The 26,114-nt window shown below is 30.8% G+C and overlaps 1 long non-coding RNA gene across 1 annotated transcript in view; it reads right to left on the reverse strand.

Moving 5' to 3' along the window:
• Positions 1 to 18,729: 18,729 nt before the first annotated feature.
• LOC143195204 (uncharacterized) overlaps positions 18,730 to 26,114 on the reverse strand; it is a 68,787-nt gene continuing 61,402 nt past the window's right edge. The window contains exons 2-3 of the long non-coding RNA XR_013005494.1: positions 21,578 to 25,366; positions 18,730 to 21,286 (exon numbers count right to left, since the gene is read on the reverse strand). This is a non-coding gene — a long non-coding RNA (uncharacterized LOC143195204). The remainder of the gene's footprint in view (positions 21,287 to 21,577; positions 25,367 to 26,114) is intronic.

Below are 26,114 nucleotides of genomic sequence, written 5' to 3' on the forward strand. Positions count from 1 at the left end.
GTCAAAGCATATTTGGAGGAAGAATTTTTAGACCTAAAATGTTTGTGTAATATACATAAGAAAATTATTCTTTTAATCAGCCTGATGTATATATTTCTCTTGCAATATATATTTTAGGTGGGATATATGGATAACAAATAAGGACTATATGAATACATAAATGAAGTAATGACAATATGTAGCAATTAAAATGAATCTAATTACGTAATTTGCATAGATGGAACACATAAGACAAATTAAAAAAATTATGAATTATTAACAGGAAATTTGTAAACATTTTATTCTTTGAACCTTGTATCAATTATTTTGATTATTTTCATTATAGACCTAAGTTTTAAAAAATAGATAATCCATTTAATGATTGTAAATACATTTCTAACTTATAATACTTTGTTATAATGTTCAGTAGTATAGTAATTTAAACTTCAATATTTTGTTGATTATTGAAATTTAATAGAAATTACATTTAATTAAGTATCAGTTTTAATACACAGACTTTTATTATTTTAATTAGTGTTATATAACAAATATATTCTTGATCAAATATTAAAAATACTGTGAAAACCATATTTAGTAAGGTGACATTTTTTATCCATATAACCAACACATATACCTGCATTTTAATGTGGGTTCTTTTCTTTTCTTTTTCCCCTTCCAATGAAGTTTTGCCTCAAGATTCTTAGCATTATAGCAATATTGTTATTCAAGATATTGGTATATGAATTATTGGTGAAGTCACTATACACTCACATACACTCATTAACTTTTATTCTCTATAGTTTTTGTCTTCTTATATATGTTATTATTTGCATGTTGCAGTAGCAACAATCGCAATATCATCAACAAATAAACGTTTTCCATTTGTGGTATATCACACTAAGAGAATATGTAAAGAAACACAAAAAAACACAATGTTGCACTTGTTTTTTTAATTATTTGTCATTACGTATCTTAATAATTATTTAATGTATCATGACGAGTGCATCTTAATATTGTCAGTATTAAAAAAAAGACTCAAATAATCTGTAATTAAGAGAAGTTAACATAGTAGATTTGCTTAAGTGTTTTTTTTATGGTGTGATGGTTTTTCTTGTTATTTCCAAAGATTGATGTATCATCTTGAGATCATAAGCGGTTGTATGTAATTCGGAATAAAAAAACAATAAATTACAATCGATAGCCGATCAAGGTCTTTTGTTTTTTTTTCATAGCCTAATCTAACTGAATTACATGATAATTGACTAATTGTTATATTTTTCGATAACAATTTATTTTTATTATTATCAAAACATATATCAGATATGTTATTAAAATTACAATATGAACGATACTTTTTTAGTGAATAATATCATGCAATTCTAAATTACTGATTAATTCACTAACACCACGCCACACCAGCTCAAAAATTTTAATCATCTTGTTAGTCGTATATATTAGTTAGTATTATATATATATATATATATATATATATATATATATATATATATATATATATATATATATATATATATATATTATATATATATGTATATATATATATATATATATATATATATATATATATATATATATATATATATATATATATATATATATATATATATATATATATATATATATATATATATATATATATATATATATATATATATATATATATATATATATATATATATATATATATTATATATAATATATATATATATATATATATATTATATATATATATATATATATATATATATATATATATATATATATATATATATATATATATATATATATATATATATATATATATCGGTATATGAATTACTGGTGAATTCACTATACGCTCATTTACACTCATTGATTCATTCTCTATGTTTTTGACCTCTTATATTTGTCATTATTTGCACGTTGCAATTTTTCAGTTTCTTCTTCGCTATTGTCTCCAGTAGCAACAATCGCAATATCGTCAACAAATAAACGTTTTCCATTTGTGGTATATCACATTAAGAGAGTAGGTAAAGAAACACAAACAAACAAAATACAATGTTGCAGTACACCTGCACTCGTTTTCTTAATTATTTGTCATTATATATCTTAATAATTATTTAATATCTGGTGACGAGTTCATCTAAATATTGTGGCTATTAAAAAAAAAGACTCAAATAATCTGTAATTAAGAGTAGTTAATACAGTAGATTTGCCTAAGTGTTTTTTTATGGTGTGATGTTTTTTCTTGTTATTTCCAAAGATTGATGTATCATCTTAAAATCAAAAGCAGCTGTATGTAATTCGAAATAAAAAAAAATACAATCAATAACTGATCAAGGTCCTTTGTTTCATAGTCTAATATAATTGTATGACATGATAATGGACTAATTGTTATATATTTCGATAACAATTTAGTTTTATTATTATTAAATAATATATCAGGTATGTTATTAAAATTACAATATGAACGATACTATTTCAATGAATAATGTTATGCAGTTCTGAATTACTAACTAATTGACTAACACACCACACACACACCACGCCAGCCCAAAAATTTTTATCATCTTGTTAGTCGTCTTAGTGAAGAAATCTTTTTTCATGATTATCGGCAAACTTTTTAATAGCCTGGTTAATGGTGTTCATTTTACACACTGTGTGGAGATCACTATATATGAAGTACCATATATCAATAACAGCGCTACTTAAAATTTTACTCTGGATGACATATGTCCATATGCGCTTCAGGATTTGCTTACACAGTAGTACCTTATTGTATGATGACAGAGCAAAATTTCTTCCATAGAGCCAATATATTTTTCAAAATTATATTTGTAGTTTTCTTTTTTCTTCTTCTTTACATGCGCAGCTTTGTTTACGGTGTCGTTACTTTGTCTTGCTGAGTTGAGATTGAGATTTTTCCTTCTAATATATAACTGATCTGGTTAGATTCAGTACAGTTCAAATCGATTTTCTATTAGTTTTATTTATTGATATTTGCAATGCCATTGTTGCTTCCTGGCGGTCTTTACCCCCATAATGAAAGTATCATCAGTAAAAGTAGGTAATTTTCTATAGTAATTATTTCATATACATCATAATATAATAAAAGAATCTTTAAAGATACCAAGAAAAATGTCATTATGCTTTGCTTGACTATAATAAATTTGAAACATAATATTGTTCCAACAAAAAATAGTAAGACAAACTGTTAAATTCAGCAAATAAAATGTGTATAATGATCAAATGATTTCAGATTAATTTTTGACTAAATGTCGAGAAAAGCTATTGCTGCGTGAAAATATATTGTGGCAATAAATGTTATGTAAGAAATTAAAAAAGCCATATATCAAAATAAAAATTGGTGTAACCTGAGGACCGTGTAGATACATTTTATCAAATATGAACAACAGCATCAATTAGTACAATTAACTTTATCAGGATCAAAAATCAAAAACCATATCAAAAACGAGCTGATATTGACGCTTAAAGGTCAAAAAACTTCAAAATTTCAAAGGTTAATAACATCGATTACTTTTTAGCCGACAAAAATGACGAAAACAACCATTCGCTCAGTTAAGTTTCGAATAAATATAGCCAAGTTCCCCTAGACACAACGAATAAATATCAATATTCCTTGTTAATTAATACTCGAAATACAAGAACAGAAACAATATTTTCATTCGTTTTGCATGTGGGAAGGATTCTTTCTCCAAATTATCCGAGCGGCCATTTTAAAACGCGTCGGATAAATATTCCCACAATAAATATTCTGATTATTGAAACATTTAATCAAATCATTGCTCAAAGTTCAAAGAATAAAAAAACCAAAATCAATCGAAATTTATGACCGAGGATAAGGTCAACGTATAAGGTCTATGAACAGATAATATAAAGGATCGGAAATTTATGAAATTATTAAAATAATATTGAACAATAATGAAATTTTCATAATTTGTGTTGTATAGAAATTGTGCTGTTCTCTCTTAATTAGAATATATTGTATAATAAATAACAAACAGCATCGACAGTTTTAATTTACTACAAAATAAATAATGTACTAATAAAGTAATAATTAAAGGACTAATATTAAGGACGAAAGATTAATTAACTTTTGAAAACAACCAATTAGTCACTTGAAATCATCAATTTTCACTTCATTATCGAAACTCGTCTTTAATATGCGGGGGGAAAAATAATTTGGTGCAAAATCAGGACCGTTAGGTGTCCTGAACAATGGTCCGTCAAAAATGATGCTGCTTGAGCCTATGTTTGAGCGCCTACATTATCGTAATGGAGATTGATTCGCCTCTGTTTTGACCATTTCTTTGTCTTTTTCTTTTGTCTGTTCAACAGCCAACACATTTTGTTCGGTTTGGCTGATTCTAGGAGACCCGTACGTAGATTAGTATTTGGTTTCGAGCATATTACTATATAAACAACTTGTTTTATTATGTGGGATTATCTCATTGATAAAAATATCTCATTGGTATAAGTAATATTAATTCAAAGATTCTGCTCTAATATTAATAAATAAACCTACGAAAAATGTTCACGAGTTGCTTTCATTATTTTCCAATCAGAATTTTTTAAGTTACTGTATAAAATAGAATTGGAATCAAATAACACAATGTTCCGGTTTTTACACGGTGAATTGTGCAGCATATGTTGCAGATTATCTAACATGTATTTGAAGATGTAACAGTTAATTAAAGAAGACATTAGGAAAAGAGCAGAGCAGATATAAAGGACTGATTTGTCAAAATATACTCCAAACTTAAACTAAAATCAATAGGGTCGGGTTATCGCTCAATTATAAAACATATTTAAGCAAATTTGGGGCAAATTTGGAGCGCTCTAGCATCCAATCAACTAATAATCCGACATTAACAGTTCTTCTTAATTACTAATTTTTTTCGCCAGGTAACCGAAACATGTAATAACGTGTTATTTAATCATACAAACGTGGAAGCATTAAAGAAGCATCTATATAGAAGTGTTTACTGATAACTTTCACTTAAGTTTTACCTATTGTTTTGAAAATAAAAAAACTGTTTCAGTAAAAATTATTATAATTTGTAAACTACTAATTTAAGTAAACACTGATTTTTACATACCCTTCATTAGTTTAGTTTATCCAGGAGACACATAGTTATGTCAACAATAGTGTCATCTAAATGTATATATTCAGAAACTGCATGTGTTATTTGTGACTTCAACTGAATTGTCGGACCGCGGACTGACCTGTTAAGCAATCTTTTTAATTAGACTGAGGACTTATTGAGTGATGTTTTAATTTAATACCTGCTACAAGTAATACCAAGGGTTTAAATAAGAAGATATTCGACAAATAATCAGCAGTTATTATATTATGACGAAAAACTTTACAACATAACTACAGGTATAGTTTCAACATAATTATCAAAAACAAAATCCAGTGAATAAACCGTCCTATAGGAACAAACGAAATTACATATAAACTAAAAAATGCGGGAATGGTATGTACGTGAGGAAGATATAAGAAAGGTATCGGTATTTTTGATAATGGTTGTGGCCAGTATCCATTCATTATTCTCACGCTAGGTAACTTGAAACACCCTGTACCTGTCGTAAAAAATACCGTATCGCTTAGGCATAGCATCACATGCGCATCAAGATCGAAAGATAGAGCCATACCTTAAAATCCCATCGTGACCTTACACGATAAACACCAAAAATATTAACCCCATTGTTGACGATGGCGGTCCACTTTGGTAAACCATCGTCCTACCCAAAAATCCGTTTTATTACTTACGGACCCGGCGACGTTTTCGTCGTCGTATTATTTAAAATAAAGAAAGGCATGATTACATAACGCCACTCGTTATTATGACCGTCATAAATTTTAACGCGGAGAAAAGAGTTATTAAGAACGTCCCGAAGATGGTGAATTTACTTCGTGTCTGACTTTGAACACGTCTCGTTTTTATATAACAATCGTATTTCTTTTCCCTCTACACCATTCCTTTAATTTCTTTTATAGAATAGATAATAGGGGCTTAGTATTGGGGTTGTGATGCTTAGAGGCGTGAATTAAAATTTCGGCAGATCATGGATGTACTAATATTTGTAATTGTCCTTAGGCGAGAGTTCAAAATCCAAGAACGAATAATCAATCCTGCGATATTCCGAACCCTGGTCAAACTCTCAAAGTACCTTCAGAGAGACTTTCAAATTTTTTACTTACACGAACTGATCAGAAAGGTTACTTCGACCCGTTTCAGCATTGTGGATTCATTCCTTGCCAGATAAAAAGTTGAGTTTTCTAGCATATTATGACTGACAATGAAAAGTGGATCTACTACAACATTGCAGCAGAATATTCAGGACCATAAAGCATTGCTGTGCATATGGTAGGATTAGCAAAGTATAGAACCTTAAAATAATCATAAAAGCAGCAATAGAGAGTAATAGGCACGTCTCTTGCACGATAACACTCAGCTATACGTCACAAACATTGTAAAGATGGGAAGTATACACTGTTGCAGATCGAATGAAAAGTTCTGTAGCACTCAGGGAACCCACCAGTCATTACGCCTCTTGATTAACACATCTACAAATCGATGTAGTGTGGCTTGGCTGTCATACAGTTTCGAAAAGCTGAAGAAGTACGTAATTGATCGATGATTCTCTCACTGCCAAATCAACATCTTTCATTCGGCACTCTATTGCTATTTTGTCAAAAAGATTGGGAAAGAGTTGCAGAGAATGACGACCAATATATTAATTTATATATATATATATATATATATATATATATATATATATATATATATATATACCTTCAAAGCCACCACTAACGTGATTTTCAGGAACGTCCGGAAAATACCCCCCTACAGAAACGTTTCCTAATATTTTAAAGAACATCGTTTTTGACGTTGTTGAAAACAACAACAATTTTTTACTATTAATATCATCTTTATAATGATCTCAATGATAATACTTATATTCCAAGACAACATTTAGAATTTTAAAGCTGTTGGTGAAGTTTAAATCTATTTGAATATTTCTTCAGTGGCATAATTTTATTAGGATCTGATAAATTCGTGTCTTTGATTTTTTAACACTGAAAGCTACTTTTGACTATGTCGTTGTCAAAATTTTATCAACAAATTTAATATATACGGAATTTTTGTATAATGAAAAGACTTAAAATTTTGCATTTTTTAGGATAACTGCTAATAATTATTGTGATATGTAGACACGCCAGAATGGAGATATGAAAGAGTCGCTCATTCTCGTAACTCTATATAATCAGCTTGAACTTGAACCAATAATTCCATATAAGATTTGTTAAACTCAATTTTTTGTTCCTTTGTTAGCGAATTAAACGGAACCTGTTATATGCACAGCTTGCTGCTTCTTAAAATTTTTACATATAACATAACTTCATCATAAAGTTGTGATTATGTTCTTCTAAAAGATGAAATATTAAAATAGCGCTGAATTTTTAGTTATCTGTTACTGTTGACGAATAAATAATATTTTACGAACTTATTAACTCATTAATTTTGACATTTAGTTTACAAGTCAAGTCTTTTGTAACATTCATACAGACATTTATAATCTCTAATTATTATCTTTACTATCTTGAAGAATTTAGTACACATTTGACAGCATGGCCTACCAGTACCAACCCAAATAATTTTACGTTTCTACAAACTGCAATTGGTAGTATATTCGATGTTCATCTATAACGTATTTCAACTTTTTTTATTGTATAGGCTATAATTTCGTTCTTGAGTATCAATTATTTTCAAAATTACTAGGGCTTATGAGAGACGAGCAACCCGATAACCACATAAAACTGTTAGATTGGCGATAAATACGCAATAAACAATACCGCAGGATGTTCCGCAATACACTATCTATTTCAATTCATTATTTTTCTAGTAGTTTTTCCGTTATAATGAGTGACGACAGGAGCGACGAAGCAAAACGTCATCCACACGTGTCTGTCGGAACAGAATTTTTAATAGAAAGCTGCCCAATCATAATATCTTAGAGCGTGACAGCGAGGATGTTTGACAAAAAACATATAAGTCAGCACTTGAGGATAAAATTGATGTTACTGATTATCTGGGTGAATGTCTAGGGTTTTTAAAAGTAAAAAATAATTACGTTTGCAACAACACCACTTGTTATTCTGAATAAGCGATTGTGCGAAAGTGACCAAAGATTTTTTATACAATACCCTACATTTGACTTAAATGTACATTAGGACAAACAACACCCACTTTTTTCTTTCAGTATCGTTCTTAAATGATCTCAATTCGAAATCGAAAACAACCTCAGGTATAATAAAATTTACCATAACAGTGAAGTTGATGCTGATTTTACGTTCCATGTTATATATATTATAAATTATTGGTTTTATCTTATAATTATCAATTATATTTATGATATAATTGGATATATAGATAAATTCTGTGCGTTCATGTATCTTCCAAAACTAGTATCGAAAGGATCTTGTGTCACTCGCAAAAGTGGCTAAAGAACTGTGTTTGAAATGTGCATAATACAGTGCTGCAAAGGCAGAGTAAACATAATAAAAATTAGTGAGCTTATATTGAATACGTTTAATTAGTTCAATTAGCTCTATCTTCTGAAATAGATTATCTGAGAAATTTCTTAGGATTTTCTATATTCATAAATAATTGGATAAGCTATAAAATAATTGCTGTCTATTTGTCCAATAATGACAAAAAATAAAAATGTTATCAATTTGTAAATTTCCAGAAAAAACAACGTAGATTTCTGCACAAAAAGTAAAGTAAATATAGAATTTTTTTATGTTGCAGGTGGTGATTATTTACTAAATTGTGTTCAAGTTCTTTAATGCTTATGGTGTTCAACTCTGGGGTTGTACCAGACAAAGCAATAAAAATATCATAGAAATATTCTAAAACAAGTAATAGCGTAAGCACACTGGAAAATCACAATAATATTAAAATATATAGTAAATTATCTAATACACCGTTAAATGTTGATTCTCTTCAGTTTTCTAAAGGCGAATAAAATTAAAAAAAGGAACCTATGATGAATCAACAATCTCCAGACGTTTACATGCAATGAGAAAAATCCAAAAAGAAGGAAAATGGTTCATTTTACGTTGAAAATATCTGTATTTCGGTTCGGGAAAGGTTCTTCAATACTGTGTGCAGCTTATGGCAAATATATTGCGTAGATTTCTACATGGGAACTCTGCTTTCGACGTTTTAAATGTGGTGGTTTTGACACTGAAGGCAAAGGGAGTTCTGGACAGCTAATAAAATTGAAGATTGGATATTTTATGTCGTATGGATTGAATATAAGATACATTGAACGGCGTTTTTTGCATCCTATTGTAGCTGGTGATGAAAATTGGATCAATTACGATAATCTACATCAGGTAGACCACTTCCTCATGGATCAAACGTGACCTGTCTCAGCACCCAAGGTTTGAGTCTCAAATTCGTGAATAGGCCCAATATATACATTGTTCTTTTGAGACGGATTTCGAAAATTGACTAAAATATGGGAAGAAGTAGCGACTTTCGATTGACAAATAAATTGTAACGATTTTTCACAATAAAGCTTGAAATTGAAAAAATCCTGTAAAACTAATAAATTACCATAAAAAAAGGCCTAATAAATTTTATTATTAGTGAAATAAATAATTAGAAGTTAAAATAGAGAATATTTGACCAAAAAAACCTTTATTTAACAAGAATATTTTTAGTTGTTAAAATGTTAAATACATGACAAACGCTGTTACAGATACCATGAAGACATAATAGAAATCTGTACTCCGGAAACCAGCATCCATACCAGAGATGTCAAGGGTTGGGCCGTTCCCATCGAGACATTCCTCGGCTTCTCGTCATGCAAGGGGGGCCTGGTTACGCAAGCGAGCCTTCTTCTGCCCCTGAAACATCCGCCAATCGACAATCTGCGCAAATCTGTTCCGAGAACGGCGCATCCTTTTCCAATTCCGCCGGTCCATTCACAGAGAGCCCGTCGCTTTTGAAATTTTGGCTCCTGGCGCTAAACAGTCGGCGGCTCGTCTGACGCCTTGGCTAATTTCCATTGAAGAACGGACCCGAGCGCTCGTACTATCGATACCTATCGCGTTTCTAAGAACCATTTCGGCCGTTTGAATAGCGCGTTATGGAGCCTCTCGCGTTTCCGATTCCATTGTTTACTGCACTCGGCTTTTTGTCGGACGCTGCGCGCCTTACCATTGAATCATTCTTTCGGCCGCCGATGAGTACCACTGTCCAATTCATCATCGAACAATTTCGGCTTGTTATTTAATCGAACGCGAATGAGCGGTCCGATACTTCGGCGATCGATGACTATTGATTTTAGCGCACCAATCATTACGAAACGTACCAGAAAATCATCAGCTATTATTAAATCGCATTATCTGTAGACAGCAAAAATGTTTTCCTAAGTTATTAATCTTAGTAACGAAATCTTAATCTTAATTAATGAAAGCCTGATAAAATAAATTAAAAATTAGCTATCTGCAATGGTGGAATGTCAGAATATTAGAAGAATAGAATACTACTGTTGGAAAAACAAGCAAAAGATTGAAGCGGATCAAACCACAGGAACTTCCCGGTATTAAACCTACCGAATAGCAGTTGACCAACTTAGACAAAATCTCAAAAGACATCCGGTCTTACCTAGCCTAGTTTACAAACAAAAAATACATCAATTCCATTGCGGGATTCGAACCCGCCACTATTTCAGCGGCATCTATAACCACTGCGGCTACCAAGTCGACTTTGGAATGTTCCAAAACAAAAATTACACTACAGGAAAACAAAACAGATTTAGTATATGATTCGTTTGTTTTGGGCATGCGCATTTCATTATTCTATATCTCCTTATATATTTTGCTAATCCCACGGCAATGTTGGATTTAATTATTACTTAGCTATATATAGTTAAGAAACTTGGGTGAAATTAAGAAAAAATAACAGAACACTAGTTTTTATATTAGTAATTGCGAAATATTATCGCTATAAGTTATAGGTAACTCCAATAGGTGTATAGTCCAATATTTAGCATTCTAGATGTCACTATATCAACGAAATTACCTGGATAAAGTAATTTTCCAGGCTAGCATAATGGCAGGGAATGTTTTATTACGTATTTCGTATAAGTTACCTAAACAGTGCTAGGGTATGTTACATTTTTTTATATCAATATTTGTGTCTTGTTAATACTAGTTATTAAAAACATGATTTGTATGCAAAATATATAATAAATGAATGTATACTGATACTGCTGTAGACATATTGTACATGTTTGAAGGTACAAAGTACATAGATCCTAACGGATAAAAATATAAAATTATGAGAGAAGTATTCAAAGTACATTTAGAGCTCAAAGGTGGTGTGAAAAAAGCAATTAAAAGTAGAATTAGAAATACTTTAGTAATACGTGATATTTATACACAATTAAACATATCGATGATGTTCCTTGGATAATGAAATATATCATAGTTTAAGTTATTTATCAACATAAAACAAGTTCGATTTTATTCTAAGTAAGTTAAATTTTTTAACTTTCAATTATAGTCCTTTATGCTGGAAACAGGAATTTTTTGGTGTTTTTTTAAGTCCAAGGGAGACTACCATGAAAAAATGAACCATAACTTGTCTTTGCTGTTGTTTGAAAACCAGTTTTTAAAGTACTTGGAGAAATGAGTTATTTTTTTGTACAATGCACCATATCTACTTTTTTAGAAATAAGGCTGAGAAAAGGCACATAGTACATCAGATTACTGAATGTTATAGATACAGATTATTACATCTTCCTCCCTATCACTGCATTTTTAATCCAATTGAGTTGATATGGGGTCTTGCAAATAGTTATTAAAAGAGGTAAGATATTCAGGAAAGAGGCACTGTTGAAAATAGCACCTTGGGTTTGTGTGAGCTCGATCAGACACATTGAAGAAGAAGTTGACAAATAGTAGAATCTTGAGCAAGTCTTTGATAGAATGGAAATAAACAGCTTAGTTATTCACTTGATTAGTGTTTATGAAAATAACAGTGAGTGAATAGAACTTTATGAATGTTAGTTTATGATTAAATGCTGACGATTACCAAGACAGTGATGAAAGAGGAAACCATTAAAGGTCAGTATACAATTAATATACTTTAGTTTTATTGTGTTGTAGACTGTGAAATCTTTTTGAGCATGTGTGTTATTGTTCAGAATATACATGAACGTTTGGTTAACATGTATGAGGAGAGAAATAACACTAACTGCTGTTGAGAATGCAGTGATTAAATGCAGTTTTATTAAGAAAGATGTATACAGATAGTAACAGGACAAACTAAAGTGAAATATAGTAATATCACAATGACTTTACAGGTATACATTGCATCGCAAGAAACAAGAACTAAGTATAAAACATAAATATGCTCTCTAATGAAAGTAAAATACATTACTCAAATATACAATTGTTTATTATGTGGATTAGGCCTTCGGGGGATACCACTACATAAAAAAACGCGCCTATAACTCTAACCTATAAATTGTTGTGGCTGTATAATTAATTAAAGTTTTAAGTTCTTCGATAATATATGTATTATATGTATTATAATGTTAAAATAAATTATATTTAATAAAATATTTATTCAATTATTTTATTTATATTAAAATTTTGTTATATATCAGAGCCAAAATTTACTAAAACTCAGAGTAGCTGCGGCAACATTGCGACGTTTCCCATGCTATTGCTATTTTGAATTGACTATATGTATGATTTTCCCATGCTATTTTCACACTTTACTACTTTTAGTCATTTGTATGTTAAAATGACAAATTATTATTATAAAAAAATGATTAAATTAACTGTTTTTGAAAAACTAAAGGTGGGTGGTATTGCTATTTTAAAATAACTGATTTCGTTTGCAGTAAATTAAAAAAAAATTAAGTATAACAAGTACTGTCTCCAATTCGTGTATCTTTAAAGATGCTACAACAACAAATGTACGTCACCCACTTTGTTACTATCAATCTCACTTAAAATATCGCTCGATAAAGATACAAGGATCGTCAAAGTGTGACTACCAGTATAAGTAGTTGTTGCAACACGTCGACTTAGAACCAGGCTCTCTTAAATATTTCTAAAATATACATTAAAATAAACAAAATACAATGAAAGCTATAATTTAAATAAAATATATTTTAATTATATGTAATTTCAGGAGACAGTAGAATCTCACAAATTTTATTCTTCTGTGCCTATTGGTAGAGAGCTTGAATAAAAAGAGCAAGAAGAATAAAAGTGGAGGCAATTATTGTAGAAATATTGTAACTATCAAATACGATTGCTAAAATAAAATAACATAATGAAAAAGAACTGTAAACGGCAAAGAAAGACAGCTCAATAGGATAAGTAATATATGTAATTTTCATAGATAAATTTTCATGAGAATTCATATTTCTATTTTAAATTATTTTTTATATAAAATTTAGTAAACTAACCGCTAAAGTTAATGAGAGAGACGACTGCAATACTACCACATAACGTCATGACTAATGAGTATTTAATATTAATTAATATGACCAATTAAATATATTTATAATGAAATTATCAAAATATTAATTAATATTAACATACCTAGTTAGATAAATAACAATTTGTATGAATGCAGTTAGATATATTATGCATTGAATATTTGACTATAATTTCAAGTACAATGAGTAATTAAAATAGATTATAATATTAATAGCCGCTGTAATTAATATTTGCGGCGTTGAGCCGTCATTATTAATCATTCAATGTATTAGGTGTCAGAAATAATTTGTATCATTATAAGAAATGGTGTAGTAAGATGGTGTAACAACATGGTAAACCAACCCTTAAGCGATCGTATAATTCAATTTTATTTTGTTAAAAACTAACAACAATTATAATAATCAATACTTTAAAACAAATATATCATGGTCGTTTTACTTTATATGAATATCAAAAACTGCTGCCCAAAGTTGTAGTACCTTACAATAAGTAATATTGGAAGCATATAAAGAGGATTTTTTTTAGTTTAAGTTCAACGAAGTTTTGCTGGATGACAACTCAAGTCCAAAAATTCCCATTCCCAAAATTTGACATTTCGACAAAATTTTAGATTATGGTTTAGAACTCGTTAAATACGTATTAGAATTATTAGATATTAGATTATTTAATTAGAATATATATATATATATATATATATATATATATATATATATATATATATATACTATTATATCACTGTAGCATTACATATATTATTCACTATAACTTTAATAGCTAAAATCGAGAGATCACTCTCTAAATAACAATAGTTAGGCATTATTTACGACCTAGTATGAATCAAAAATGGTTAGAAAATAACTGATTCACCAAAAACAAAGCCAGAAAAGTGCAATTTCTATAAGATATTTCAGTATTTTTCCATCAATTATGTTTTGTAAAAAAAATATCAATTTAAACATATTTTATTTAATATTTTGTTCTTTAACAATTTGCAATGCATTTTTAATCATATTAATTAAATATACACATTAATAACTAATTTTACTTATAGCCTGTAATATTTTTTGTGTGTACTTACTGTTTGTTGCAAATAAAAGATGCATAGCAACAAGTCTGAACTATTAATTTCGTCAGGATTACTGTGATATTTTAACGATCATCGAACTATTGCCTTTTTTCAAATTATGGAAACAGTCAAAGGGCTAAGGAGGACAAAATCTTAACTGATGTTAGAATTTAGCGTAATCGTGTTTCAAGTTTTAGTTCAAAGGTGCTTATCAGTTCGCACGTGACATAGAAGAATCTTGGCGCGTCAGTGATTATTGACATATGATTAATCTTATGATGCATTCTAAATAAGACTAGTTTACTACACTCATTCGGTGGCGCCTTTTTTTGATGAATGAAAGGTGTTTATTTATTCATTTAATATAACATAGTGATTATGATTATAGATACAAGCTATATAATTATATAAGCTATTATAACTGTATAATTAATTGTAGTTTTAAGTCCTTTGGTAATATATTCATTAAATGTACAGTAATGTTAAAATAAATTATATTTTATAACAGTATTTTTTAATTTTATAATATAATTTTTTATTTTTAACAGTTTAATTATTTTATTTGTATTATGATTTTGTTGTATATTAAAGCCAAAACTAACTAAAACTCAGAGTGGCTGCGGCAACATTGCGACGTTTTAACGTCAACAATTCAGATGACGTGAGTTCACTGTTTTATTGAACGGACTTGTATCTGACGTAGTCGTTACATCATGACAACGAAATTGATTCTACAATCGGAAGTAAACCAAAACTACCTGTGATAATATTTCAAAATCAGGCCAAAAGTAGTGCTGATATAGTTGACAAGTTAAGTAAAACTTATGGTGTCTTAAGAAATTCCAAACTCTAGCCACTAACAATATCTTGTTCATTACTAAATCATGCAGAAATGAATAGCATTATTATACATGCCATTAATAATGGAAGAGAGAGAAACAAAACAATTTTTTTATAACATCTTTATTAGATACGCTTAGTACAATCTTAATTATAAATTAATTTATTCCTACTTTTAATTTGTACTTGGATTAATTCACAAGTAAGTTGTATGTATTCCTCAATTATAAAATTATAATAACTTATAGCTATAATTTATGTTTTTATTTTTGTATAAGTTCGTATGGTTTGGTTCGCTTCAATCTCCTGATATCCTATGCACTGTCCAGCAGTTGTATTGCTTCCACGTTAGTATGATTTAGTAATCTTTTTTCGTGTTTCAAGGCGAAATCGAAGAACCTTGTTTTGACAGCGTTGGATTACTAGTTGATTTAAATTTTCAGGGCAACCCCATATTTGCACCCCACAAAACAAATTTGAGAAGAAAGTTTTTAGCGAATAGGCTCTTTTTTTAGCAAAAACTCTTTGTTTACTGGAAAACAAAATCGAAAGGTTCCAAAATACTTGCTCTACAATATTAGTAAATATATTGAAGATTATTCTGAAGTTGGATAATACCTTCTGCAAAAGGCTGATATGATGCAGTGATGCTCAAAATACTCTAGAAAGAAGGACAGATAAACTAAACACACATGTACCAAAAGTCATACTTATATGTATGGAGATTGTTGATTTTTATTGCCAAGACTTCAATAATTTGAACCCAGTTATAATTTTTAACCGAGTGAATTCAATTAAAATTAGTGAATATTATATTTAATTACTTACTATTTAATTCGTAGTTTATGCTTTGTTAATTCCTATATAAAAAGAATTGTAATTATTACATAAGTAAGTTAAAGTAGTACAAGGTAAAAAAAGTTATTCTTGATAATATAAATGTTTTATATTTTTAAAATTTTGTCATTAGAACCGATAAACCTATTTATATTAGTATTAAAATATTACATCTGATTGTTATTTAAACGTGATTGTTAAAATCCAGAAATAATATTCGATGAATAATATTCTCCAATATATTCTTAGATGACATGCTACAGCCTGGGGTATGCCCCACCTAGTATAGGACAGGTTTTTTAGTCACCTGTTACATTGAAGATTAACTAGAATAAAATGAGAAGGAGAATATTGTATGATATTAAATGAAATTTACAAATTGCGATAAGCGACGTAATTTACATCTTGATGACGCGAATTCACTGTTACTTTAGATAGACTATATTACCGATTCATTGCAAGGAGGGTGGCGTAATAAAATCAGGATCGAGTTATCTGTAACAAAAACAACCGCGAAAAAAACGAATCACCGACACGAACGAACCAGCGACCGTCGAAAACAAAAAAAAAACGACGACCGAAACAAAAGGGAAAACAATTTAGTTAATGCAAAACAAATGTTACAAGATAAAAAACCACGAAACCGAAAGCTCGAACATATGTAGGTAGGAATGTACAAGCGATCGTTTTTCGGCAGATCAGTCGGCCAGATAAAGAATACCTGAGATCATCGAAGAGGTTCCCTGTTTGCAGAGGATGAATGGGCGTTGGACATTTTCGAGGTTCTTTTTTTTCGCCTTTTTGTGTGCCGTTTGAATTATGCGACTCCCATCCAGTTCACACGGCGTTCTTTCTCTCCTGATATTTATCTAATACGGTTTTAATGCTTTCTTTTTTATGTTGTTGCATCTCGTCGTCGTCGTCGTTTGTTCTTCGGTGACGCGCGGCGCCATCTACCGGCGCTCCTTTTACGACCCGGCCACGAACACGTGTTCGGAATTATTCGGTCCGGGGTCCGGGGTACCGATGATAGGCTTCGTTTTATTGTTTGGAATTGACGCCCCGATAGGAGATCGACCGGAGATCGTATCGCGTTCGCCTTGTTATGTGGGGGATACATTAATTATTCGCTTGGGGTGAACGATAAATAATCGTAACGTTGGGCAGTTCGTTTCACGGCCTACTGTTAATTGTCGAATCTTATCTTGTTTTGATCTATTCGTTTTATTTTGTGTTTCCTTCATCTTGCTGTTTGTTTATTGACTGTTGTATTAGTGATGACATTACAGAAATAGCCAAATTTACGAAGGTAGACATTGACGACATTTTTATATACATAGTTTTTCAATATTGTGGAAACAGTATGAATGAACTAAGATTATATTCTTTATCAATCTATCTATATAAAAGGTGTAGCAAGAGTGCCACTACCATTTCGATTGCGCGCCATCATGATTATGTGTCGTTATGAGCTCAGTTTCGCTTTAACCATTGTGTTGTGAAAAAGTATATAGTAATAGTTATTAAAAATAATCGTTCCATTATAACCACTCAGCGGAAATTGCGTCAAATATATCCTAATAGTCCAGTGCCTCACAAAATCACAATTTATCGTTTACATGCGAATTTCCGACAGTACGGTACGACAGCAGACAGGCCTCGTTCTGGAAGACAACGGACGTCTCGTAAAGCCGAAAATGTGACTCTGGTGCGCGATAGTATTGCAGAGTCTCCAGAAACACTTTTTGGAGACGTGGTTCACAGTTAAATATTTCTGCGCGCAATTTAAGGCGTATTTTGATTTGAAAATGTTCCTGTACAGTGTGGCGATCGCCACGACTCTTTAGGCCACCACGAATACATCAACAAGTACAAAGGTTGGGAACGCCGGTGGATTGGTACTATGCAGTTCCAGGATATAAAAGACCATCAGGACGATGTCTCGCTCTCTTCTCTTTTCTCTATCCTCCTGTAATAGTATCACTTCCACAGCACTACCGTACTTCCTCTACCTAACCTAATATCCTGTCAATTCTCCCGTCGACCACATGTATCACTCAATATCGAAATAAACAAGTGATTATTAAACCAGTGTTTTTCAGTTCTCGTGAAAATTCCTTCCAAAAATAGTAGTGAGTGTTCTGACAAATAATCGCAGCGGCAGCCACACATTTCGACCGACTAGCCGACCCGACGAACATTCCTACAACAGAATTCAATTAGTCCTAAAATTGCTACCGGGAGATCTTGATCAACGAGTTGAGTACAGAAATGCTGTCGGGTGAAAGTGAAGATTTTTCGCCTAAATTGATAATGAGCGATGAAGCAAGCCTATCTTCTTCTCAGTGGTCACGTCAATAAACAGAATAGTCGGTTTTGGGGAACACAGAGTCCTCAATTAATTAATGAAAAATCATTACATCCACTAAATATAACTGTATACTTTTTTTTGGAAAATAACCAGGGTGTTGCAGTTACAGTAACTGTTCAACGGTACCAATGCCTGATTCGAAATTTTCTTGCGCCTGAGATAGAAGAGTAAGGAGTAGATGACATGTGCTTTCAGCAAGATTGGGCCACAGCACACAGAGCTCATTCAACAATTCAATTATTGAATGACGTTTTTCCATGAAGACTAATTTCGCGAAGTGGCGGTTTAACATGGCCAGACAGATCTCCGGATTTAATAGCACCAAACTTTTTCTTATAGGTTTTTTTGAAAATCTAAATGTTTATATGAGTAAGTCCCAAATCATTCAACATCTTAAAGATAATATTCTTCACGAAATTGAAGAAGAGCCGAATAATTTAGCCGATATAATTTTTCAATCACAACGAAAATAAAAATGTAAAGACCAAATAAACGTTTTATGAAAACCAAACTTAGTTATATTTTCTTTGGGCAAAGTTATAGGCAATCAAAATAGGGGGACTTTTGCCCCACGTTGTATTAATCAGTTTAGCGAAAATGTTGCCTCCCTGTTTAACTAAAATTAGGGCACCTGCAGACGTAAACATTTACACTGTTGAAGATTACATGGAAGAAGAATTTCAAGTCTAAATTTAAAGCCTATTTTTATGTAACATGCGCTACAAATAAATAAATTCCACTAAACGCGAATACGCATTTATCAAGCAATCTTGTACGTAAATCGACTACGGACGTGTAATTTCTAAATTCAAAACCTAATTTTTAAAATGGAAGGCTTAAGTGTTATATTTGAAGGATGTTAAAATGAAAAGTTAGTACATTAGAACATTATTAAACGAACTTATTTAAATTTAAGCAGTGTTCTTTGAGATTTTGTATTACCTTCGGTTATTCCAGTATTATTAGAACTATTAAGATAATATTGCAAGTTTCGATGAATAACGATCAAAAATAGTGTGATCATGTATATTTAACATTTTTTGTAGAGTCAACAAATCAATGCGTCCGCTTAATTATTAGAAAATTATCTTTATTAACATACTCTCTTCCTAAGAGTGCTAATAATTCTAACGTTTCTCCACCTTTCACTAACTCAGGTGTTTGACAACGAGTCCATTGTTTTCTACCGTTATAAGAAACCATTTCACCATTCAGTGTCAGCAGATGCAACAATCACTTCAAACTCAACTAATGCATTCTCCAATTTCCGCGTAAAATTCCAAACAACCCGTCTATCTTATTTATACTATTTTCAAGGCGTCAGACTTCCCACACAACTTTAATTTGCAGGTTCCCAAAACCATTTTGTAAACATTTCTTCTAAATTGCATTTGGGCGACTACCTCACCATGCATCTTATGTTTGCGAAATATAACTCTAATAAAAACACTGTTATGCTTTTATTATTGTTATTATTTTTATTAATCTCTTAGATCTTTAACAATCTGCCTGTGGGCAGTAAGCATTATAATATGATTTTCATTATACAATATAACTCTACTGACATGTAGAAGATCGCTTCAGTAAGTGATCTGCTGTAGAAACTTATAATCTAAATCCTATTGTAGATACTGTTCTAACTTATTGTAAAGTCTATCCTAACTTATTCTAAATAACTTATTCTATAGATATTAGATCTCACTCTACGTGTCTGTTAATCAGTTCGTGTGATAGTTTATGTTCGAGTCTACGCACTTGACTGTCATCGCGCACATTTAACTGTTTGGCGAGTGCATTGGGATACACTATCAGTCTTTCAGAGTACTTCGCAGTAACACTTCAAATCACACTCCCTATGGGTTCTAAGGGGATATCGGGTTGAATCAGTTTGATGCACACGTAAGATGGAATATTGACGACGACTCACAACACTTTATTCTGGAACCTCTGGAGGATATCTATGTTACAATTGCTAGTAGTACCACACAGTGCAATATCATAGGTCCCAATAAGCTTAAGAACATATATAACTAAGACTTATACAACAAAACCTTTTTATCTAAGAATAATTTATATTATCCGCCCTATCAACCAATAAATTTGATTTAGTTTACGCCCAAGCTGTTAGCGTTTTATCACTATATGTTTTTTTCCATGTAAAACGTCGATCAAAATGCATTCCCAGATCTTTAACGTTGTTTGCTTGCGGTGGTTTATAATTATTTACTTTTACTGAGGGGCAAGTTCTTCCATAAGGGGCGAATGTCACATTTGTAGATTGTGTCTCATTTGTTCTGATACGCTATATTTTTAATCATAATTGGATTTGAAGTTGATGTTAGGGTGAAGTTGGAGGTTTCTTGTGACTGATATTTGCTTTGATTGTAACGATAAATGTTATGCGTAGTGAAAGAACCGCTATATCGTCAGCATATGTTGAAACAGTAGTGTTTCTTTGAGGTCGGTAGGTCAGCTGAGTACAATGGATATAACAATAGGCCAAGAAGACTGCCCTGCGGAACACCTGAATACATTGAATGGAGATCAGTGTATTCATCGCCCTGTTTCAAAACAAAATGTCTGTCTGTGAGGTATGATTTCAGTAGTTAACATGCAGTCCAGTGCACACCTTATCGAAGGCTTGAGATATATCGAAAAATGCAACGAAGCCATATTTTTTATCCTTTAGGCTTTTATTAGCTTTGTTGGCTAATCTATGTATTTGTTCTGTCGTACAGTATATATTACAGAAGTCAAATTGATGCACTGGAATAATATTTCTCTCTTCTATGATTATTTTGAGTCTTTTAATGTATAGTTTTTCAAAACTTATTATTAACGAATGAAAAAAAAATACTGCATTAGCCACATGAATGCTTTACCAGTTGTTTCATCTTATTAAACTTATTAAACCAGACACTTATTGAGTGAAACGTTATACCCAAACACCTTTAGAATTTATTGCTTCATTAAATGCTACTCAGAATTATATTATACAGCATTTAAAAAACTGGATATGGCTCAAAAATAAGCATATTTCGTGCCTTATCAATGGATTGAAAGAATTATTGAACATTGATGAAAACATTATATAAAAAATAGTAGATGGCCCCGTCAAAGTTAATACGATATAAACCCGTCTAAGACCAATTCGCATCCCAGACGATGATAATTAACGAGTTTGACGGTGGCCGTAGAGTAAGTTATTAAAAAGGGTTTGAATTTATTCAAACATGAGTGAAATTATAATAAAAATTCAACGAATAGTAAATGATTAGTATATGCAAATTACTTGTCGTACAATAGTATCTAGTAGAATATCTATTGTTAGTAAGCCCATATTGTTGCAAATATACACACATTTATGTTTAATGATCAATATATTTATTTTCAGTTATCAGTTTTAAACATTTTTACTTCTTTGCAGATGATGTGTCAACAGTAAATCATTGCATAACAGAAGCTTATCGCAACTTTACAGATGATCATGTATATTCAAATACGTTCTCACGTCAGACCCCTTATGAAATATTATAGTAAGAGCAAATATGGCGTCAGTACTATTTGCAAGACAAGATTAGTATTTTTTAACTACGAAAAGCGAATGAGACACCATTTAAAACACATTAATTGTCATTTAAATAATAAGATACTTTCATCTACGATTTTATTTTCAATATTATTAAATTGTTTAAAAATATTATTGTATTTTCCATATTATATTTATAAAGTACATTTTTTTAATTACTTTTATAAGAAGAGGCATTAAAATTTAATAAATAATCAGTATTTATCCAAAATCAACATGCATTTTGATAGTTTAAATATTTTCAGAACAGATCCACCCAACTAAAACATTTAAAGAAAAAAATACAACTCTGCAATATTCCTAGATGTTCCACATACTTAACAGATTGTGGTATTCGGGCCTAATATACAGGAGGAGCAAATTGCTACAGCGGAATTATGGTCACTGTCAAAATACAGAGTCTCACATGAAGGAGCATTCTCAACATCCACTCATTTCGGCTAGATTTCTCCAAGATAGTGTCTTGGAACCACTCCTGAATCTGCTTTACTTGGACGATATCCCAACACTATTAACACAAGTACAACAAAACAGTAATAATAAATTGATTTGTAAATTAAGATTGTTTTAAGAATATCTAATGTAAGTACCGAACAAAATATTCAATTGTTGCTTTCAATAGTCTCCTCGCAATATATCATTAGATGATTAGAATAGAGATTAAGCGAAAACAACAAGAAACAGTGTAACTATTAATAGAACTAGTCAAAATCTCAAACTACTTTCAATATTATAATTTAAAAAAATTATGGTAATTAATTAAACTATAATTAAAACAATAAAGAATAAAAACGAGATATTTGACCAACATCCCATTGTTTAACCAATAAATTCTTACCGATTATCTCGAGATATCGGCTTTCGGCAGGTTCCTACCTTCGCTATCCTTCGGCGACGATCGCAGACTATCAATGCGCTGGCCAGATAGTCGAGAGGAAAATAAAGAGCGACCATTTCACCAATATTTTACACATGAAAGAAATTGGCGGCGCCAAGGTCCCGACAAAAGAACGGTATCGGCGTGAACTGGCACCCTATGGACTTTCTCAGGAAGATTTTTTTCACAAACTCGGGTTTCATAGTCATCCATGTCATCTATCATCGATTTTAGGGACTAGACGACCACCTCCGCGAAGACGGCATTTCCTCTCTCAAAAAGAAGTTGAAATATGTTGGAAACCGAACGGTATATTTGGTGCTTTTAATTGCGGTATTGTCAACAAAAATTTATATATTTACATTCATATATATGTTTTATAGTACGACTACTGTGTCACTGGTTGTTGTCGAAAACTACATATAGTCTATACAAAATAACATTTAACTCACTTTTAAAATCACACAGTATCTTTCCCTCTCATTTTTTCTAGTTGAAAAGAGGTATAATGGGGATACATTATTCCCCAACATATCTGGATTTGGCGTATGCGCACTATCCTGCATAGAATAAATCATATAAAAGAATAAACTATATGAAACTATAATGTCTTCTATTCCTAATGGCGGTCGATTCTCTCGAGTCAATCGGATCAAAACAACAAAAAAATCTAGAATATTTAGATTTTGTGGTACATTAATAATTCTATACTAATAAAAGTTAAATTGTTGTGTTATTCTTGGTGGTCTAAAACACATTGGTTTTAAAATATAGAAGAACAAGGGTAAGTGCAAAATGTAAGGTTAAATTTTTAAAAGTTATAAAATCCATAAAGCATCAATTTTATTTATAGTGGGAAATTTAGCTGCCAAATTTATAACACATCATTTTCAACGACATCGAATAGGTATCAACATATGTAGTCAAGTCAAGTCAAGTAGAAGTAGTCAACTCATTAATGAAGTTTGTCCATAAAGAATAGTAGCAAAAACTGTAGTAACTGGTAATAATTAGGCATCTATTATACACATAATAACTTTGTTTTATAGCTAAGATATAGTTAGAATTTGTTGAGAGTAAAACTCGAAGAATGTGAAATTCAGAAAATCAAAGATTTAATTAGACAGCACTTTGCTAATATATAGAACAGTGTATCGTGATACTTTGAAATAATTAAGTTAGCTAATAAATGTAGACCTGGATTAAATAACCAAAATATGAAACTATCAACGACACCCTAATGATCTAGTGTCAAGGAAAATACAATGCATTATTATATAAGGGTATACGAAAATAAATTATTGTTTTGTGAATATAATGATGTATTGACTGAGATGGTTTTAAACTAGTAAATGTACAATATGTTAATCGTAAGCTCGAGGTAGTCATTTTATTATTGTGGTTTGTGGATCAAGAATAGTAGCGATATTATTTTGAGATTTTTAGAAAAATTTTACTGCTTTCATATATAGTGGTGGCTTTTTCGTTTCGTTTTACCTATACTGACTGTGTTTGATCTAAACGATTTTGGTCGTTTTTACAGTAATGTTTATTTATATGGTTCTTGGAGTTCTTGTATCAGGTTGAAGGCCAGAATTCTTAAAAGTAAATCTGTGACCAACCGGGTAATAAGGATTTACTTATTAAAAATCTCTATGAGGTTTACAAGGTTACTGTAAAAGCGAAACTTGAAGGCCTTGAATATTAGACATCGAGGCCACACTTTCCGAAGGCTCTAGTCAAGAAGACTGAGATTCTTCTCATAAAAGTGCAGTTTACTTCAACTTGGTTAAGGTTTGGCTCAAAATCCAAGCTGTTCCTTTTTAACACTATTTTTCAATTTCGCAGCTTCATGGAGAGCCAACTAGGCAGAAGCTTTGTTTACATTAGAATAGAGTTAATGTTGGACATGTTAATCTAATTGTAATTAATAACATAAATCTTATTTCGAGTATTAGTCAGAAGCATCCGATTGTACATATAATAAAATGGCTTAGTCATTATACGAATCATTATACGACATATTTCGATTAAATTACTCCTAATGGAACAATGGGCAATTTCGTTTGATCCCGACTCAACCGCTCTTTCTTCTTGAATTGATATAATTTAAATAAAAAGTATGTGTTTTCATTTCTGTACACTTATATATAAAACTTATATATACCAGAAATTTGTCTTCCTAATCATATTCTTTTAAAAACTTACCTTAACTACTGGATATATGAACCTCTGGAGGTAGTCTGAAAAAACAAAATTTATATTAATTAAAATATATACAAACATAAAACATAATAACAAAAATTGAATCGGTCAAGCATGCCATAATTATCGTTTCTGTACATGTGTCGAAAAACAGAATATTAGTTACTCAGTTCGAAGTCTCAATATAAGTATTTCTGCTCAAAAAAAACTTAATCACAATTATGTGTTGTAGCAAAAATCGGTCATAAAAGAGCTGCGAAAATGTAGGCAATCTAAAAAATAACTAATAAGATTAAAATATGACTGCTTATGTTTAGTGAACTATATTTTTAAAAAAATGACTAAAATAAATAAATATTCGGTTGATGACGTAAAACTTATTGACTGTCATAAGCATGTGATATCATATCTACCTTCTTTCATATATTATATTTTAACATCCACGCAGTCACATTGGGCCAAATACAAAGCAGATGAGATTCAAAATTAAATAACTCTACTGGTTAGTCGGAAGATACTCTTAACTCCACCTAATATCAAAGAGATTGGTCTGCCAGTTCATTACTAAATCTCTTTGAACTTTAGTTAAAATATGCAGCTTCACTAAATCATCAAACGGACTGGTAATCTAATACTGCTAAGTTATACAAATTTCGATTTAACTTTTGATCACAGCAAAGTGGAAGCAATACAGTTATTGGACAACGTGCAGGAAATGAAATGATAATGTGCAGGATACTCTTAACTATAGTTTAGATAATCTAATTTTATTTTTATTTTATTTTA

This window comes from Rhynchophorus ferrugineus, unplaced genomic scaffold (genome assembly GCF_030347505.1).
Source record: "Rhynchophorus ferrugineus isolate W39M unplaced genomic scaffold, kcgeb_rfMv2 rfM4, whole genome shotgun sequence".
NCBI classification, from domain to species: Eukaryota; Metazoa; Arthropoda; class Insecta; order Coleoptera; family Curculionidae; genus Rhynchophorus; species Rhynchophorus ferrugineus.